The following is a 21,042-nucleotide window of genomic DNA, read 5'->3' as shown; positions in this document are numbered from 1 at the left end:
GAAACATGTAACTTTCTGGGAATGCTCATTTACCTAGGTGTGAGAAAGTCAGAAAGTGTTGAAGATGGATAAGAGAGAGAGAGTATGTGGATGTTTGGATGGATGGATGGATGGATCACTTGCATGTTACCTACCTACTTATTGTTGTTGAGTAATATCAGCCCAGAGTATGGTGTTGGGGCTGCCAAGCAGCTTCCCTAAGCAGACTCAAGAATTGACCATCTCAGGGCCTGTACCTATGTGCTGTCACCAGGTCTAGAGACAAGAGAATGGTAGCCAGTTGAGAAGGAAAAATGCACTCCACCCTTCAATTCCAGGGTGTTCCCCTGGCCATCATCTTCTCCAAATTATATGCCTGAACAGGAGACAGATTGAGTGACCTGTGACATAACTGAAGGATATCATGTATTGCCATTCTATTTAATACTATTTCCCATGAGTAGATGCCTATGAATGACAGAGTTTCTTATATTAAACCATGTTACTCTGAGATATTTAAATTATAGATATTTCAGTTCTTTGTGTCTCATTCATTTACATGAGTGTAGAGTCTGATTGAATCCAAAATGTATTGAATACCTGCCACTGCAGGCATCACATTCAGTGCTGGAGATGGGATCAATGTCAAGTTTTCTGCATCAAGGAGCCCACTGTCTGGGAGGATAATTGGAAATTGTTTAGGAGGCAACAGTATTAGACTGTTATGAAAAACATAAATGGAAAGCTAAATGGAAAAAGCAGCATGTATGATGTCGTATATGCTGAACTGGCTTAATCACATTAAAAAAATATATTCACAGAACAAAATCCTAGAAGGAAGCATATGAATGTTAAAAGTTATCTCTGGTTTGTGGACTCATGGGTGACTTTTCTATTTTATACTTATTTTTTGGTATGTTTTACAGTGAACATATATTTCCCCCCAGATATGCATTTTAAGAATTTATAATATAATTTTTTTTTCAAATGTAACAGAATATTATGGAAGTGAATAAAGTATAAAGTGTGGTGGTCTGCACTCAAGGCCCAATTTGACAAATAAATGAATGAAAAAAAAAAAAAAAGCCCTTATGCCCTAAATGAAAAGAAATAAATATAACACAGTTGTACATTGCTTAATGACGGGTACGTTCTGAGAAACGCATCATTAGGCAATTTCATTGTGTGAACATCGTAGAATATACTTACACAAACCTAAACGGTATAGCCTACTACACACCTAGGTTATATAGTATAGCCTATTGCTCCTGCATGAGTAATACATTGCACTATGATGCTACAATGTCACTAGGCTGTAGCAGTTTTTCAGTTCCATTATAATCTTATGGGACCACTGTAGTATAAGCTGTTTGTCATTGACCAAAAAGTCATTATGTGATGTGTGACTGTGATTAGTTACTTCATCAGTGCTGGTTTGAGTTTTCTCAAATATGAACTTAGCACTTAAGTCACGTAGTAATTTGACATTACAAATGTGGAGTTTCAGGCCGACCCCGTGGCTCACTCGGGAGAGTGTGGCGCTGGGAGCGCAGTGATGCTCCCACCGCGGGTTCGGATCCTATATAGGGATGGCCAGTGCGCTCACTGGCTGAGCGCCGTGCGGGCGACCCCAAGCCAAGGGTTGCGATCCCCTTACCGGTCACAAAAAAAAAAAAAAAAATGTGGATTTTCTCTCATTGTTTTGGTGTACCATTTTATTATTTATATAAAATTACATAGCAGAAAAAGAGACCAGACCATTAGAAGTCTTTAATGTGCATCTGTCCTGAGTTTCACAACACATCAAGTGATAGAATACACCTCTAATATCATGGCATGTTTGCCCTTTGATTGGTTGGTCTGCTCTTAGCCTTATAATGGATGAGATATCACGTTTACACCACAGATTAATAATGGGTGGGGTGTACTTTAAATGACAGAGTGAAATGTGAAAAGTGACATCTCTTCTGAAGACCTTATTTCCTCCTGACTCTTTTTTTCCCTAAAAACCCAGGGCACATACATACCCAGAGTTGTTCTTTGGGGATGTCATTTTTGATACCTTAATAAAACCCAAAGACACTTTCTTTGAGCAAAGAATAAAACACCTTCTCGTGTATAGTGGTAAGTATCCTTGTGCCATTCCAAATAAGCTTGCCAACCATTTAGGTTTTATTCCTGTCCTTAGAATATTCTAATGCTTCAGGAAAATAAGGGTTTGGTTCTTACTGGAAGAAATTGACTTCACTTTCAACTTGATTTTTAAAATTACAGCTGTCAGGATATGTTCTACCTGTTTCAATGGACCCAACAATAAAAGGACTTCACTTACACTGTGTAAGCTAAAGTGATCTGAATAAAACCATCAGCAAAAGATCTCCACTCTATTAAATACTGGATTAATCATAAAACCCACGCTTTCAAAACTCAGGTTGTAAAGCTTGTATGCTGAACACAGCAGCACTATACATCTTTGTATTTCAGAAGCTTTATTGTAATCCCTGATTTCAGACGTAAATTTTAAATCTAAAATTTTCACTTGGTAAGTCCTAGGCTTTTACCCATTGTATCAGAAAGATCCAGCCTTGCTCTAGGTTTGCATGTGAACAGTTTTGTTTCTGTTTTTGTTTTTAAACAAAAGCCACACAGATCTTCCCCTCATCTGTATAGGTCAATGTAACATGTTTCCATTAATCATATTTTTTCGAAGATCACCTGCCAGTATAAGATGGGCTCTCCTCTTGGGGCTTGGGAATAGGATTTACACCAGATAATAACTTTTTTCATACCTTTGGTGATATTGTTATCCTAAATACTGTAGTGGTAATGATGGTGTTAAAATTGTGACCACTTTTAGATTTGAGTATTTGTTTATCAACCCATTCATTAACAAATAGTTAGGAGTTGCTACTGTGTACAAGGTTCTGTGCTAAGGTGCTGGGCCTGCCATCATAAACAAAAACCAGACATGGCCCCCGCCCTCATGGAACTTATAGTCTAATGGGGAAGAAGATGTTAGACAAATAATCACATACACAAAAAGTAAAGCTAAAACTTAGGAAAGTGCCACAAAAGAAAAGATTAATATTGCCATGAGAGCATGCGATAGCTGACCTAGTCTGGTGGAGGGATAGGAGGAGGTATGTCGGGAGGATTCCCTGGGGAAATGTTTGCTTTACTTCAAATAGGAGTTAACTTGAGAAGGGTGGTGGACTTCAGAAAGAAGTAGTAGATGCACCATGTGCAAAAGCCCTTTGGCAGGAGGCAGTTTTGTATGTGTTCAAGAAATTGAAAGAAGGCCAGGGTGGCTGAAACACAGAGAAAGGGAATTTGTGTGTGGGGAGGGGTGAAGATGAGCCAGGTTAGATTTAGTCAGAGCCCAGACTCTACAACACCTTCTAAATAATGTTAAGAATTTTTATCCTTATTCTAAGAGCAGTGGGGAGCTAGTGAAGGATTTTAAGCATGTGATGGGAGAAGATCAATGGGCTTGTAGCATGAAGAGCTTTTCAGGCCAGTTTAAAGGCTATATTAATTGTGTCTTTGTGAAGGATGAGTGGAGCCTGACTAGGGAAGTAGGATTTAGGAACTGAAATGGATTTGGGGAATGAGGGAGAAGGCAGCATGGAGGGTTCGCCTGGGTTTGTGGCTTGCACAGCTGAATGAGAGATGAAACCCAACTTTGGAAAAATAATTCTCAGGGGATTCATTTTTGTTAGAGAAATTCTTCTGTCTACAGAATTTATGGGATGATCCGTACTTTAGTTCATAATTCTGGGTAATAGCTAATTTTTTTCTTTGCCTCTGTTATTCCCATTTTTATTTAAAGAAACTATTGGGCTCAGTTATCTACTGAAAGTTGCCTTTTGTGTGCCTTTTTTGTATGTTTCTACAGATTATTCTCTTAAAATATTCTATGAAATGCAAAATATAATATATAAAGAGCACATGTGCAGATTAAATAATAATAATAAACAGAATGCATGTTCCTACCACCAGTTTCCTAGAGGCTCCCTATGGGACCAATCACAGTTATATTTCCCACCCCCTGCTCTGATAACCACAGCCTTGAATTTTGTGTTATTACTTTGTCTTCCCTTATGGTTTTACCAATTATGTATGTATCCCAAGTTTAGTTTTTAGTTTTACTTGCTTTCAAACCTTATGTAAGTGGAATCATATTGTATGTGTTCTTCTATTACTTGCTTTTTTCTCTTGATTTTTTTTCTTTAGATTTATTTATGATGATGCATAGACTTGTGATTTGTTCTTTTCCTGGTGTATACTATTCTGTTGTCTGAATATACTGCAGTCTGTTCATCTATTTTTCTATTAATTATACTGTTTAGAATGATTTCCATTTTGGGTTGTGTATTAGTCTGTTTTTGTTGCTTATAACAAAATACTTGAAACTGGGTGATTTATAATGAAAACGAAATTTATTGCTTACAGTTTGTGAGGCTGGAAAGTCCAAAGTCCAAGGAACACATATGGTAGTGACAACAGTGACCCAGGGGTCTCACATTGCAAGATGGTGGAAGCAGAGAGAGCAGAGAGAGACAGACTCTCCTGTCTCTTAAAGCCCTCAGAACCACGCCCCTGACCACCATTATTAATCCACTCACCACAGCATGGTCCTACAATCTAATCACCTCTTCATGGCTCCACTTTTCAATTACCATAGTAGGATTTCACACCCTCTTAACAGTCACAGTGGGGGCCAAGTTTCTAATACATAGAACTTGGGGACACAATTCAAGCTTTATTGAGTTTTGGGTAAACATAATTCAATCTACTACAGGTTATTAGGAAAATGTTGCTCTGAACATCACTGTACTTTCATGGTAGAGTTGTGCAACTTTTTGGGTAAGCTCTATATACATAGAAATGGAATTGCTGGCATTTATGGATGGTTGTAGGTAAACAATTTTCTGAAGTGGTTGCACCAACTTATTTCAATTTATACTCCCACCAGCAATGTATAAAAATTTTGCTGGTTTCACCTTCATGCCAACATTTATATTGTTCAAATTTTAAGAGTTGATAATCTGAAGGGGTATGAAATAGTTTTTCTTATAATTTTAATTGTGTTTTCCAGATTACTAATGAAGCTGAGCATCTTTTCATGTATTTATGAGGCAATAGTGTTTCCTCTCCTGTGAAATATCTATCTGCTGTATTTCCCATTTTTCAATAGGGCTCTCTCTCTTTAGTCTTTTATTGGCTAAATATGTTGCAAACATTTTTCTCTCAGTTTATAGTTTATCTTTCAGTCTCCTTGTAGTGTCTTCATAAACAGAAGTTTTAATTTTAATGTTGTAGAATTTATCAATATGTTCCTTTATAGATGTACTTTTGTTTATTGTTTAAAAAGTTTTTGTAATTGGATATCATAAATACATTCTTTCATAAAGTATCTTCTAGAATCTTTATCCTTTTCCATTTAGCATTTAAGTCCTTAATCCACCTGGAATTGATTTTTTATATATTATGAGATAGGGGATCTAGTTTCATTTTTTCCCATATGGATAATCTTATCCCAGCTTCATTTATTAAATAGTCTGTCCTTTTCTCATATGTCCTGCAGTGCTCACTGCCATAAATCAAGTTTATGTGTATATGTGGATCTGTTTCTGGGTTGTCTGTTCAGTTCCGCTGGTTTACTTGCCTATCATGTGCCAATACCATACTTTCTTAATTACCGTTGCTTTTTATCTTAGAGTCATCTTGTCAAGTACCATGAAAAACATTTTGGTTGGAATTGCTTTGAGTCTATTAATCAGTTTTGGGAGACTAAAACATTTAATCTCTCTTTTCAATAATATGGTATGACTCTCTAAGTTTTCTTTAAATGTCTTTCAATAAAATTCTATACTTTTTTCCATAAAAGGCTTGAACATCTTTTGTTAGATTTATTGTTTTGTAGTTTGGTTGCTATTGTAAATGGTATCTTTTTAAAAAAATTACTTTCAAACTGTGTGTTTCAAGTAATAGAAATGCAATTCATTTTTTATATTGATTTTGTATCTAGCTACTTTGCTAAACTCTACTATTGACTCTTATGTATACTTTCTCTTCAGTTTTATGTATAGGCAATAGTAACGCAAATAATGACAGTTTGGTTTCTTCTTTTCCAATCTTTTTATCCTTTATTTCCTTTTCCTGTTTTTTCTTCTTTACCTTATTTCACTGGCCTAGGCCTTCCAGTACAGTGTGGAATAGATATGGTAGTAATACGTTTCCCTGTCTTGTTCTCTATCTTTAAGAAAATGCTTTCAACTGTTCATTGTTAAATATGATGTTTGCAGCAAGCTTTTGTAGGTAGCCTTTATCAAGTTGAGAAAGGTTCCTGTTATTCTTAGTTTGCAAAGTTTTTGATCCCAAATGGTTTATTGAATTTTATTGTGTGTTTTTCTTCATCTTTTTAGATAATCTTAAAGTTCTTCTCCTTTAATCTGTTATTGTAATTAATGGAATTTATAAGATTTCTAACTTAAATTAGACCTTGAATTACTAGGATAAACTCATCTTGATTATGATGTATTATTTAAATATGATGGTAGATTTGGCTTGTTGTGTGTGTGTGTGTGTGTGTGTGTGTGTGTGTGTGTGTGTGTGTGTGCGCGCGCGCGCTGCTGGGGGTGAGGGGATTTGCCTAAAACTTTCCGTTCTTGTACTGTCCTTTTCTGGATTTGTTATCAAGGTTATGGCAGCCTAATAAAATGAGTTGGGGAGTATTGCTTTTTTGGTTCTTTGAAATAGTTTATGTAAGATTGAAATGATCTGTTCCTGGAATCTTCAGTAGAGTTCATCAAAAAGCCATCTTGGCTTTCTGATTGTTATAGGACTATGCTGGTTATTTATTTTTCTATGAGTCAGTTTTGATAGGTTATGTTTTTCTAGAAATTTGTCCACCTAAATTTTCAAGCTTTCTGGCATAAAGTTGTTTTTATTTACTCTTACCTGTTTTCCTCTCCACAGCATCTGTAATTGTCTTATTTTATATTCCCAATGTTTGTGCTTTTTCTCTTTTTGTTTTAAAATTAATTTTACAAGAGAGTATGTTTGATTAGTTTATCAAAGAACCGATATTTTGCTCTTTTGATCCTCTCTATTTTTGTTTATCATCTTTTTCATTACTTTTTGCTTTTATCTGTATCATTTTATCTCATCTACCTTTTGGGGATTTGTTAGGCTTTTTCTTCTGACTGTTCATGTGGATGCTTAACTCATTAACACTGAGCCTTTCTTCATTTAAGACTGTAAATTTTCCTTCAATTCCTGCTTTGTATGCATCTCACAAGTTTTGAAATGTACTGAATTTTCATTACTATTCCACTCCAGATATTTTCTGATTTTTTTCATGAAATGCTTGGAAGTATGTTTCTTTTCTTCCAAGTATATGGATTTTTATAGTAATATTTTGGTAGTTGATTTCCAACTTAATTGCATTTCTGTCAGAGAATTACACCATTCTTTTGATATTTGTTGAGATTAATTTTGTGCCTAGCATGTAGTAGTCAGTTTTTATAGATTTTCAATTTTACTCTTGAAAGTAATGTTTATTTTCTAATTGTTAGCTGCTGTGCTCTCCATTGGATGAAACTTGTAAGTTTGGCTGTTTTAAGTCTTTTATGTCCTTACTGATTTATTTTGTGTATTTCATCTGTCAATTTTTGAATTGAAAGATTGTGAAAATTTCCTATGTTGGCAGTCTTGTCAATTTCTTCCTGTAGGCTTGTCAGTTTATACTTACATATATATATATATATATATATATATATATTTTTGGATCGGTAAGGCGATCGCAACCCTCGGCACCACGCTCAGCCACTGAGTGCACTGGCCATCCCTATATAGGATCCGAACCCTTGGTCTCAGCGCTATCAGCGCCACACTCTACCGAGTGAGCCACGGGCCGGCCCTATACTTTATGTTTTTAAGCATGTTATTCAGTGTTACTAATTGTTGTATCTTGCTGGTGAATGAAAATTTTTATTATGTAGTGATTATCACTAATAATGCTTTTTGCCTTACTGTCTATTTTGTCAGATATTAACATGGTTAGTTCAGCTCTCTTTTGATTAGTATTTCCTTTTGTCCTTGGAGGATTTAATTTTTGTGAACATTGTTTCAGTAAATTTTTGATGACTGGTTTCCAGGAAATTCAGATATAATTACAGAATCTTATATTTCGTGTGTGAAAAATCTACGATGAACATATGCTGTAAAGCTGTGATAAATTAGAATATTGAGGACCAGTTATGACTTTAGATGTTTTAGGGTCTTTGGTCATTTTTTTGCAGATTGACATGTTTGCATTCCCTGAGTCATGTGTTTCTGCTTTGATTCCCTGCTCCACACTGAATCAATCACCAAGTCCTTTTCATTCTTCCTATACAATCTCTTTCATATAAATCCTTCTTTTGGTCTCACTACCTCTCCTTTTAGGTCCACATTTCCTCATTTCCTGCCAGAATACCGTCTGTTTTCCTTCCCACCACAGTCTCACTCCGCCTCTTGCTTTTTCCTACAGTAATCCCAGTCTGACTGTTCTGAAATGCTATTTTGATTATGGCTGTCCCTCTCAAAAGTTCTTGATGATTCCCCCTTTCCCACGGGATAAAAGCCTAAATACTTGAGCTGGGTTCAAGACCCTCTGCATCTCTTCCTCATCTCCTAAGCTTTATCCCTCATTCCTGCTGATTGGGCACCCATTCTCTCTCTCCTGCCAAGTAGATTATATTCACCATTTCCCAAATTTGCCATAAACTTCAGCTTTTCCTGGCCTTTGTGCATTCCATTTTCTCTACCCAAAATGTTACATTTGCTCTAAGCTTTCTCTAATGACCCCAACAAAGGCATCTCTCCATTATAAGACTTAAAGCTAACACTGACACCACTTTTCTTGGTGATAACCATCTGTAATGCACCAGTCATAGAACTGAAACATCTGGCAAAATCTTCTCCTTCGTAAGCCTTTATTTTGTGGATCAACTACCTCTGCACTGTCACCACTATGTGGTTGCGTAGCCTTGGCATGAATGACTCCAGTGCCTGGAAATTCACTAATGAGAAAACACTCCTACTCTGAAGCAGCTTAGATTGTTTTAAAGTTCTCATTTAAAATGAACTGAAATCGGGCCAGCCTGTGGCTCACTTGGGAGAGTGTGGTGCTCATAACACTAAGGCCACGGGTTCAAATCCCTCCTCTGTAGGGATGGCAGGTTAGCTCACTTGGGAGAGCGTGATACTGACAACACCAAGTCAAGGGTTAAGATCCCCTTACCGGTCACCTTTTTTTAAAAAAAATAGTAATAAAATGAACTGAAATCTACTTTCTTCACATTAGTTTTAATTCTGGACCTATATAGAACAAGTCAATTCTTCCTTCAAATGTTTGTCTTTAGCTTTCTGGAGGATTACTGTCATCTCCCTTCTAAATCTTCCAGATCAACCTCTTCTGCCTTTAAATTATTCTTACAGGTTCAAAATTTCCAACCCTTTGCCTATCCTCTTTTTAGTGCCTACTTTTTAGTGTTCTACTTTGTTAGTGCCCCCATCTTTTTAATTTTTTTTTGTCATTGGCCTTTTAAACATATCCTCCAGGTGAAATATAATATTCCAGGTTTGGCCACAGGGTAGAGAGGAGCTCTGTTTTAGTTTTTTGTGAACATTACTTTGTCAGTGTAGTCTAGGAACTCATCTATCCTTGGAAACCTTAACATACTACTTATTCTTAGTCTGCAGTTAGCCAGAATTACAATCTTTATCTCAGACATTTAGGTTTAACTATAATTCCTCTTCTGTACTAGATGTTGAAGATCTTCACATTTGTCCCTGTTCAGTTTCACCTTGTTGTATTTGGTATATCCTGTCTACCTGTTATAATCTTTCAGGAACTAGAATGTGTCATTTGGGTTATTTCCTGATCTTTTCACCTTTGTAAGGTTGTTTGTAAACATAACTACTGAAATCCAATCAGTAGTCATTTTTGGAGCCATGCATAAGGCCAGGCACTGGGGAGCTGAAGAAGAATTAGATATGGTTTCTGGCCTCAAGGAATTAGAATGAGCATTCTGTGCTCTAACCTACAAGAGTGAATAGAATGTTGAATGAGGAAGGCTGAGGTCAGAACTTTGCATCTTCCACTGAGGTCAAATAGAAGTCCAGTCATCTTTCTAATCACACACCCTATGCTCTGTATTTTGCCCCTAAAGAGACCACAGGAGACTGGCATATGCCTTGTTAAAACCCAGACACATCAAGGAAGGGGTTACTCTGGGGTTAGGGGTATTGATGGGAAGGAAAAATCAGCAGGGCTTTTAGGGAGCTAGTGGGTCTGATTCTTGATTTAGGTGCTTGCTACACAGGCATCTCAGTTTGAGAAAATTCAACGAGCTGTACAGTTATGATATGGTGCAGTTTTCTGTATGGATGTTGTATTTCAATAAAAAGTTTTTTTTAAATGAAAACAAAACAAAAACCCAGACACAGTCTTTGCTCAGGCTAATCCAAGGGGTAGCATCAGTTTCTTGAACCCACACTAGCTCCTGGGGATCTCCCACTTTTTCTCTTATCTGCCTACGGTCATGGATTTTTAGTTCATGTTGTATAATTTCATCACTTTCCTTCTTCACCTTATCGAAAGTTAAGTGGGACATATTTACCTCTTTCCTGTCTTTTACGTGGATGTTGGAGGCTAGAAACATTGTTCTGATTCCCTTTTCAGTTATTTTTCTGCTATCAGCAAAACACCTTTGCTGTTAGTAATAGTCTATATTACAGTTTTTGCCTTCCATAATAATAGCTATAATTTATGGTACTTGCTGGGCATTTTTCTTGTTTCCTCATCATTCTTAGTTTATTGAACAAACTGACAGCCCTTGGTCAAACTCACAGAGAAGTGAACTCCTTCCTGGAATGTCTGAGAAATAGTCTGGCCCAAGCCAGGCCCTGATCATTCTGTTATCTTAAGCCATGGTCCGCAAAGCCAAATCCTATTTTTGATTTGGAGAACTACACTTGATCTTAGCCAAAAGGCCGAGAAGCGATGGAGAACTGAGGTCAGAAAGTTGTTCCCTGCTATTGGTAATGTAGCAAAGCTGTATAGTATCATGGTTAGGACTATGGGCTCTGGAGCCAGCTGGCAGCTTCAGATCTCTGCTCTGTCTGTATGGCTTTGGATAAGCCATTTAAACTCCCCGTGCTTCAGCTATCCATAAAATGGGGAAGAATCAGGAAAATTAGATGAACTAACACATGCAATATGTTTAGAACATGTTAACACAGTGTAAGTGGTCAATAAAATGTTTGCTAAGAACAAAGCTCCATTGATATGATGCTGGTTTAATAATACCATTGGCTGAATCAGGCAATCAGTTCATAATAATAATAGTTAGCATTTATCAAGTGCTCACTGCCTGCCAGGCCTTGTACAAAGTGCTTTATATACATTATCTTTCTTGATCTCACAAGTTCCATATGAATTTGGGCTATGTCCCCATTTTATTATAGCCCAAGGTTACAAATATGGAAACTGAGGTTCAGATAGATTAAATAACTCAGGCCTGTTTGAGTTCAGAGCCTGAGCTCCTAAGTACCTTGCTGTGGTTGGTCAGTCCCCTCTTGTCTTCCAGAGCACGTGACCCCTGATTATCACTGCACATTCTGTTGGTGAAGTATCTGTCATGGTCTATGTTTTTTGTTTTTTGTTTTTAAAAAGATAACTGGTAAGGAGATCTTAACCCTTGACTTGTTGTCAGCACCATGCTCTCCCAAGTGAGCTAACTGGCCATCCCTATATAGGGATCTAAACCCATAGCCTTGGTGTTATTAGCACCACACTCTCCCAAGTAAGCCACGGGCTGGCCCTGGTCTGTTATTGATCATTTAACCTGGCTGGCGAGACAAGACAAGATATGCAGAGGGCAGAATTAGAGGATTGCTGAGTGAATGCCTGCGCGTTGCTAGTGATGCAGTTATAAGATGGGGAGTGATTCAGACAGGGGAACTCAGGCTGGTCTTCAAGGCTTAGTGGAGTAGGGATCTTGAACTTTAGGGCACTAAAGATGGGTGGGACCTGACAAGGCATGGAAAGAAAGGAGGGAGATGTACTAGGCAGGGACACAACTTGAGGCAGATTCCCAAAGTTAAGACAGTTGTGCTGGATGTGGGAGCAGTGATATACTGGTCACGCTGGTATAGCAGGTGTGTGTTGGGGTATATAGGATATGTTAGGGAATTGGGGAGGTGGAACTAAGTCTGAAGAATGTAAAAGTTTCAAGCCAGTGGCCCTTGGGTCACATTTGGCTCTCAGTGAGTTTTTTAAAACTTTAAATGGTTGTCAACACTTAAAAATTGGAAGATTTTATGGAAGAGTCTGGATTTATGGTTGCTCTCGAAATAACGGAAGTTCTGGCAGTTGCTGGGCCTGCATCCCCACATGGTAACAATTGGCTAGATTTGGGGCCAGCTGTCTCCTTTATTCAGGACAAGTGCTCTCCATTCTGCCACAGATCACACCTGGCCTTTAGACTCCATCTGTCTGGCTTCCAAGGGCTGCAGAGTTTGTGGCCTTGGCCTTACGGATAAGGGCTGTGATACTGGATCAGAGAATCCTGTACTTTCTTCCTGCCAGACTGCAGGCCCTATGAGAACAGGAGCCACGTTTTTCTTGTGTGCTGCTGTGTTGCTAGGACCTAGCAAAATGCCCAACTAATAAATGTGGCACCTGGGTGGCAACAGTGACCGACCGCATCATAGTGAAACCAATTTTGGAACCTGCAGCAGGGCTCTAGAATGCTGAGGGGAAAACAGACTGAGGTACACACTTGTTGACCTGCGGCTCATTTTGAACCTTGTTCTAAAGGTACACTGTGGCTAACCAGTAAGCACAAATAGGCTGCTTATAAAGCAGAGAACAACCTGTGTGTGTCGGTGTGGAGGAAAGAACTGCTGGGCACGCATCACCCGGTTTCCAGCTCCCCTCACGGACATGGACAGCAACCCTGTTGTTTTCTTCTTAGGACACCCACTACACAATAGGAATGGAAAATGCATAAGGAAGGCAGAGGACTATACTTAACTTGCCTCCCTCAGCAGAACAAAGATCATAGCCAGAGCTCCAGGCTCTGTTTTTAGCAAAAACCTGTAAAACCTGGTTGCTTTTGACTAGGGATATGATTTTTCTTCCTGGCTGCTGATGGCAGCTCTCCTCCCCATGTAGCCTGTGTTCTTGTTTTGTTTATTTCTTTCTTCTGCACTAGGTATTCCTCCAGGCTCAGTCTGAATGTGCCTTGCCATGGGGAGCACTAGGAAAGAAGAAAGTCAGACTGCCTCTCCCTCAGGCACAGGCTTTGGAAAATCAAAGCTGAGCAGAGGCAGCTCTTCTGTGCCCACAGCAGGGTCAGCGATTTGTGTAATGTTTTCCTCGTCAGCTTATCTCTGCTGATTTCTTGTGTTTTTGAGCAGGGGAATGAAGAGCTGTATAGTTGCTGCTGCCTTTTTAAGCAGGTGGGATCTGCAGCTGTGATCAAAGCCGAGCTCTGTGCTCCTGCCAACAGCATTCCCTGCTTTTTTGTAAACTGCTCCTTGTGGGGTTGGATTTGTTTCTGTGGAGTGAGGTGGTTTGAAGAAAAAAAAAAAAAAACGACCCACACTCCCTGACTAGGAATGAAAGGAGGAAAGCACTTATATCTCTTGCCTCATGCAGGAAGCGTTTTGATAACATCGTTTGAATCAAACCATAATTAGGCTTTTGCATCCAGTTCTTGCAGGAACATGAAATGCTAGGCAGCCAACAGGTTTGGGTCTAACAGCCGTCTAACTGTGGAGGTTTAGGTTGTGCTGTGCATTCCTATATTTAGTAAAATAATATCTTTGAACCACTTTTTCATTCTTATTTATAGTAGTCAGTGATTTTTGTAGGCAGCAATTTGGGTGTGATTGGGACATGTTGGCAACTCTTTAGTTCTAATTATAGAAGAGTGTTTGCCTGAAAGTTGAGGGCAAAGTGAACATGGGATTTTAAAAACATTTCCAGTAAACTAGCTTAGTCCTAATTGCTGAGGGTCATGATCACTGTAATAAAATATGGAATAGATAAATTGCAGCTCCCAACCTGATAAAACTATCCCAGGAGACTTAATTTGCATAAATGTTTTGTCAAGGACTGAATCCTATGACATAGGACAGATTCTTCAGTGGCCCTTTTGGCAAGTGTCATCTTCCAGCATCTTGTTCAACTTCTGTGCAGTTAATAAACTTGTGAGTTACCTGGATGGTGTCACTGCTTCAGAATGTGAGCCAGCATGGCATAGTCAGTCTGCACATCAGAAGCTCTGGTTTACCAGGGAGTAACCCTGTAGTACTGGGCAAGTGTTGGCCTCTGAGCATCTGTGGAATATGGAGAGTTGTACCTACTCATGTGAATGATGACAGGATCAGATGGGCTGATGCATATGAAAACAATTTGAAAACCCTCAAGTCTGATGCCAATGCGGAGTATTAGTACTTGGAGTCTGTGGCAAGCCCTATGGTCTTACCCATGTCCCTTAAGTTCTCTAGGTCTTATCTTTGTAAAATAAATAAATAAATAAAATAAAATAAAATAAATATATATATATATATATTAGGGCTGTGGATTAGATCTGTGTGATCCAACTTGGTATTCATTGCCACATGTGGCTAGTTTCACTTAAGTAAAATTTAAGGTTCAGTTCCTGAGTCATGCTGGCGACATTTAAAATGCTCAATAATGGGTGTGGGAAAAGGGGAGAGGGAGTGGGGAAGGGGAGGAATTGGTAAAGGGCCATGAAAATCATCTACATTGTATAATGATAAATAAAAAAGGAAACAATAAAGCCCAAATGCTCATAGCCACATGTAGTTAGTGGCTACCATATTGGATAGTGCAGGTATATAATGTTTCCACCATGATGTAAAACTCTACCAGACAACCCTGGACTCAATCATCTATCGGGTTTCTTCCAATTGTATAGACTTCAACAATCTACATCAAGTGTGTGTGTGGCTCACCCAAGTCCTTAACAGAGAGTTATGCCTTTAATGCCCCTGGCAGCCCTTACAGATGCTGAAATCTGTACTCCTTGTTTCCCTGGTAGATCAGCATGAGGCCTTCCTATCATATCTTTTACAACCAGTTTCTTAGAAGAGATAAGTTATTTGTAGAGCGACACATTTCTAAGCCTTCAAATAGTTTTATCTTATTTATATTTATAATGTAAAAAAATACAGAATTCTAACTTGGACAGAATTTTTCTCCTCCTTTACTAAACCTCCAGGTCTTCCTTTTGAGAAACAAGATAACTGTTGTCATTTTCCATGAGCATGGGACAGTGTAGGCTGGGTATCAGTCTCAGGTATTGATGATGTATAAACTTGGGCAGATGAGATTTGGAGGCTCAGATTGGCTCACAGATGTAACTAGAAGGTATGGGAAGTAGTTGTCCAGGGAGCAAGAGGTGGGCATGAGTGTCACACACTAAGGTTACTAGATCAGAGGTTCAAGCTAGGAAGAAATGGAATAGCTAAAAGCAAAAATAAGCTATGTCCCACAGTTTAGGCTATTCAGTGTGTATAGTCCATAGTCACTTTTCAGTGAGACCTTTCCTAAACACCGTAATAAATTGAACATCCTCTGCCCAAAGCACTCCCCTGGTCATCTTTTTGACTCCGTTTTTTTTCATGGCACTTACACCATCTAACACACACTATATTTTACTTAGTTTTGTTTATTTAGTCTATCTTTTCCTACAAAAAAGTATAAGCTCCATGAGCACAGGATTCTTGTATGTTTGGTTCAGTGCCTGGGCATGTAGAACTTTCAATAAATATTTAATGAATGAGTAAAAAATGCAGACCTGCTGCACTGTTTCAGTGAAATCTGGAGGTAGAGGCTACTCATGGGAGGCCAGTGACATCGAAGGAGACAGGGAAGTAATGGGTAGAAGTCGCGGGGGCAGGCAAGTGGAGGCATCTAAATAGACAGGAAAGGGGTCAGGCACAGGCATCTGGACCCTGGTCTCAGAAGAGGTCCTTAAGGAAGTTGAAGATATTGCACAAGAAGGCAGCTAATGGGCAGAAACCCCAGCTTTGCAGAGTCAGGGTCGCAAAACACAATGTTTCTTAGACTGGGCTTTGGGATCAGTCTGGCCTAGAAAAGGGGCCAGGGAGACAACCCTTGAGCCAGGGACCCATCAGAGTAGCACTCCTTGCATCTTTTTACCTAGTACCAAGACTGGTGAGTGAATGGGGTGAAGGTTCATATTCTGCCCTGAGTGAGAGAGGGATGGGGAGTGTAAAGTCATAGCAAATGCTTCTCCTTCACACTTGACCCAGAGATGGGGGAACCTGACACCACTCCCATCCCTCTGGGTGTTAGGTTAGATCTGAGAGTCCACAATGTTGAATGTTGAATCAACAAAGTGTAAGGTGGTAATAGTCACTTCAGCATAGTCACAACTCTCTGGAGCAGTACTTTTCGAGCATCATTGTGCATGTGATGTTAAAATGATTCTGATTCAGAGGTGTGGGGTGGGGCCTGAGATTCTACATTTTTAACAAGTGCCAGGGTGATGCTGCTGGGGCTAATCTAGGGATTACACTTCAAGTAGCAAGGCTTTCTCAAGTAGATAAATGAAATATTAGTCATTAAAATCAATTGGCCTTATTAAAAATATTTTTAATGTCCCTTGGATAGGTTAGGGGCTGTTAATTTAAGGATTTTCTGGTAGACAAGTACTTTTCACTTCAGTTTAAATAGTTTTTGAGACAACATAAGCATTAAGAAAAGCAGCCTTTCCCTGTTTTGATTTCCTGTAGAAGAGCACGTGTCAGAACTGTCCTCAGAACTGCCTAAGGCAGTCATTGAATACTTCAGCCTTAGGGGCCTGCATGTGACAGCTGACTGTGCATAGGAGGGTATGGTATGTAGGTGCTCAACCACAGATCAAGTTAGGCCTGTAAGAGACCTGGATCAGGGTTAGAAGTCTGTTTTTGTCGTGTAGACAAGGTGATAGTGTCTCACTTGCTCTGAAGGCTCACCATGCTTTTATAAAAATTACTATTCTGGAAGTTTTAATGGGAAAATAAAAAGACCCCAAACCATGGACATTTTGGAGTTTGTGTTCTGATAGAGTCCCTTGTAAATAGTTGATCTTACATGTATCTCTTCATCCTGCCATATTCCAAGACTGAATATTTATTTATTTATTTACTTACTTACTTATCTATCTATCTATCTATCTATCTATCTATTTATTTATTTATATTTATGTTTAAGGTCACTTCTTGTGGCCTGGACTTCCTCACAATGTTGGGCTTTTTAAAAAAAATTGAATCATAATTGATTATACATATTTTTGGGATTCAATGTTGACATATATTGATCAAATCAATATTACTAGTATATATATTGTTACAAATTGTACTTATTCTTTATGCCCCTATCCCCCTCTCCCTCCCCCCTCCCACCCTTGATAACCCTAGATTTCTTCTCTCCCTCTGAAATAATAATGGTTACTCTGCTGATTTGTTGCCTAGGTGATCTGTCCAATGCTGAGAGGTGTGTTCAGGTACCCCAATATTATCATAGAACAGTTGCTTCTTCTTTCACTCTGGAATGGGCTTTGTGGAGAGAGACATCCTTTTCTTTGGTTTCTGCTGGACAGTCTCCTGTTAGTGCACTCCAGTGGCTGGTGGACCATCTGCGTGGTGGCTGTGATGTCTAGGCACTTTCACGGCAGTCTGGTTACTCTGGTGGCTGTGGTGGGCCAACCACATGGAAATGATGTTTTGGGCATGCTCCTTGGCGCTAGTGGTGTGCCTGGTTGTAGGGGGGTCTGGTCTCCAGATCCATGCCTCGAGACCCCGGGTGGGCCCGAGGCACTGGCACTGTGCCTGGTTGTGGGGGGCTGGGGTCTGGTCCTCAGCTCCATGCCTTGGGATCCTGGTCACACCCTAAGGTGCTGGCAGTGTGCCTGGTTGTGGGCGAGGGCCAAGACCAAATATTTAGTGCTTATGGAATGCCGTCAGCATGTCCTGGAGTCTTAGGATGTGGCTGGAGGCCCAATGCTGCCATTCCATAGTTCCCATGTCACTAAAACCTTCTTTCTACCTTGCTCCCCTGGCCAGCTCCTCATGTTCCTTAAGAAAGTTTCAGTTTAGTTTACTCCTATTTGAGAATCTTCTTTGCCTCTTCTCCTTTCTCTCTTCCTCTTTCCTCCATTTCAAGCCTGAAATGACTGCTCCTTCCCTGTGGTCTCACGGCCAGTACTGACTTACACTTGATTCTTGCTATTTGAGGTAGTTGTAGTCTATAAATTAGTGAATAATGAACTTTTGCTCCTAGGCAGAAGTACAGATTAGGTTCCTGAGAGTCTCTGGTCACAACACTTTTGCCAGCTGATCAATATATAACCTTGTTTTATGTGTGCTTCTGTTTAAAGACAGTGTTTAATATATATTGTTCATTCATCTTCATGGAAGTCACGGCCAGCAGCACTGTGATCTGTGCCTGAATGAAGCTTGTCTCCGTAAAGCACATCCCAGCCGCCTTCCACTTAAGAACTCTATACAGCACTTCAGCATTGTGCTTGGGGCCGTTTTAAACAGCAAAATCACCAACAAAAAGCATGAAAATGCAAAAAGCATGGCACTAAATAGACCATGAAAAGGACACTTGTTTAGAGTGTGAGAGCTGAAATAAGAAGGCAGAGTGTCATTCTTGTATGACCTCAGCTGGGAACATGTGCATTGGGGAACTTAACGTTTTCACCATTCTGCATTTGTCCTTGAATGACCACAAAAGTGCAAATAAACTTAAAATAAAGTTACAAATAAATTTAAGCGAGCAGACAAATTCACAAGTATAGAATTTGTGAATAATGAGGACTGACTCTATCTCACAGGCAGCTTGACATTGGTGTAGGGACCACCACAACAGGGGCAAAAGAGAAATAAGTGCTCTTTTTTCCCTCAAAGAATTCTATATTTGAAATTTTAAAAAAGCAGTAAAGTAGGCAGCTGAGAAGGATTAGGACTTTGGTGGACTTCATCCCCTTCATTTTAGATATGAAGTGGTTTTTTTATTTAGAATCACATGTGAGAGGAGACTCTCTTCTCAGTGCCCAGGGCACCCTGTGTTTATGCACCTATCCTCATAGATGTGTTGCACTGTGGTGTCATGGCTTGTCCTTTGTCCATCACACACTGGGAACACATGATCTCTTAGGTAAGAAACTGTGCTTTGTATTCACTATTATATCCATCAAACCTAGAACCTAGTAGGTGGTCAAAAAATATTTGTTGAAAGACTCACTAACCTTGGACCTCAGGCATTTGAGCTGAAAAGCTGCAGTTCAATCTGATTGCTTCTGGTCTTGGTCTACAACCTCTTCCCCAAAGTTCTGAAATCCAGAAGGTTCTGAAAACAAATGTGTTTTCAGGGCAACTGGTGTCAAAACCTGGCTGACATGAACTCGTTTGGTGACATGATGCTGTTTAAAATCTTGGAGTGACTAACTATACATTTTGCTTCAGAAATATTATTGTATTTGATTACAGGATACTGCTGTTTTGTATAAAATTTATCATTAATTACTACCTTTCTAGAAGTGAGGGGAAAAAATTGGAATTTTGAAACTCAGCTAAAACATTGTCGACCTATAATGAAATTTAGGGATTTTCTATAGAAATTTTATTTGAGGAAATTGAGTGTTTAAAAGAGAATTAGCAAGAGGCATTAAATGGTTGTAGTCTTTGACTGATGAAAGTAAAATTAAGTGACATAATCTGAAGACATAACTCCTGAGGAGACAGCATATAGAGTAAAAAGCCCCAGGGTAAGTATGGAGAGTACTAAGAAGAATTCTCTTCATATGAATAGGAAGTTTGAATGATGAAAGCAAATGATTTGATTAATCTCAAGATTTCATTATAAATATTAAAAAAATATCTGTACTGTATCTACATATGCATGTGTCAACGGGAATGTGGGTAGAGTTTATTAGAAAAAGTGACCCCTTGAATTTCAGAATTTATTAGAAAAGAAGAATCTGATAGTAATGTTCAAGTATTGCTTCACAGAGAAATGTGTTAGTAAAACAGGCTCTTCTGTTTAAAAAAAAAAAAGTGCCAAAAATTGAAGCAAAACAATACCAAGATGCTGAAGTCTATCGAAACAATTTTTTTCTGTCTTGCTCCTTACAACAGCATTAATAACAATGAATGAAGTGCCTGAAAACTTGACATAGTTGTCTCCCCAACCTCCAGGGGGAATGTTTTCTTTTTTTATTGTGTACATTTAATTTTTTTTTTTTTTAATTTTATTTTGTCGATATACATTGTAGCTGATTAATGTTCCCCATCACCAAAACCTCCCTCCCTTCTCCCTCCCCCCCTCCCCCCCAACAATGTCCTTTCTGTTTGTTTGTTGTATCAACTTCAAATAATTGTGGTTGTTATATCTTCTTCCCCCCCCCCCCCCCCCGGTTTGTGTGTGTGTGTGTGTATGTGTGTGTGTGAATTTATATATTAATTTTTAGCTCCCTCCAATAAGTGAGAACATGTGGTATTTCTCTTTCTGTGCCTGACTTGTTTCACTTAATATAATTCTCTCAAGGTCCATCCATGTTGTTGCAAATGGCAGTATTTCATTCGTTTTTATAGCTGAGTAGTATTCCATTGTGTAGATGTACCACATTTTCCGTATCCACTCATCTGATGATGGGCATTTGGGCTGGTTCCAACTCTTGGCTATTGTAAAGAGTATTGTGTACATTTAAATTGTGAATGTAGACATAGAACAGAGACTTATAAACTTATGCCTCATTGTTTTGGGTTTTTTTTTTTTTTTTTTTTTTTTAACTGTTTTGAGAAAGTAAGCTTTATTTACTCTGTAGTCCACAAATTAGATAACATTGCTCACTTTGAGTAAAATATTTATACAAGTGGCATGAAGATTCCTGGTGGTTCATGTTCAGATTTTTGTTAGATAATATAAAGTGTTAAAGGCTTGGAAACAGTATTAAGGTAAATATA

At 38.8% G+C, this 21,042-nt stretch overlaps 1 protein-coding gene and 1 pseudogene across 1 annotated transcript in view; one reads left to right on the top strand and one right to left on the bottom strand.

The window, feature by feature from the left end:
• SHQ1 (SHQ1, H/ACA ribonucleoprotein assembly factor) overlaps positions 1 to 21,042 on the top strand; it is a 106,937-nt gene that overhangs the window by 68,864 nt on the left and 17,031 nt on the right. The window lies entirely within an intron of this gene.
• LOC134391470 (U2 spliceosomal RNA) lies at positions 10,883 to 11,034 on the bottom strand (annotated as a pseudogene).

The sequence above is a fragment of the Cynocephalus volans genome, chromosome 11 (assembly GCF_027409185.1).
Source record: "Cynocephalus volans isolate mCynVol1 chromosome 11, mCynVol1.pri, whole genome shotgun sequence".
Taxonomy (NCBI): Eukaryota; Metazoa; Chordata; class Mammalia; order Dermoptera; family Cynocephalidae; genus Cynocephalus; species Cynocephalus volans.
Note: the sequence above shows the minus strand (reverse complement) of the source record. Positions and strands in the feature narration are given on the sequence as shown.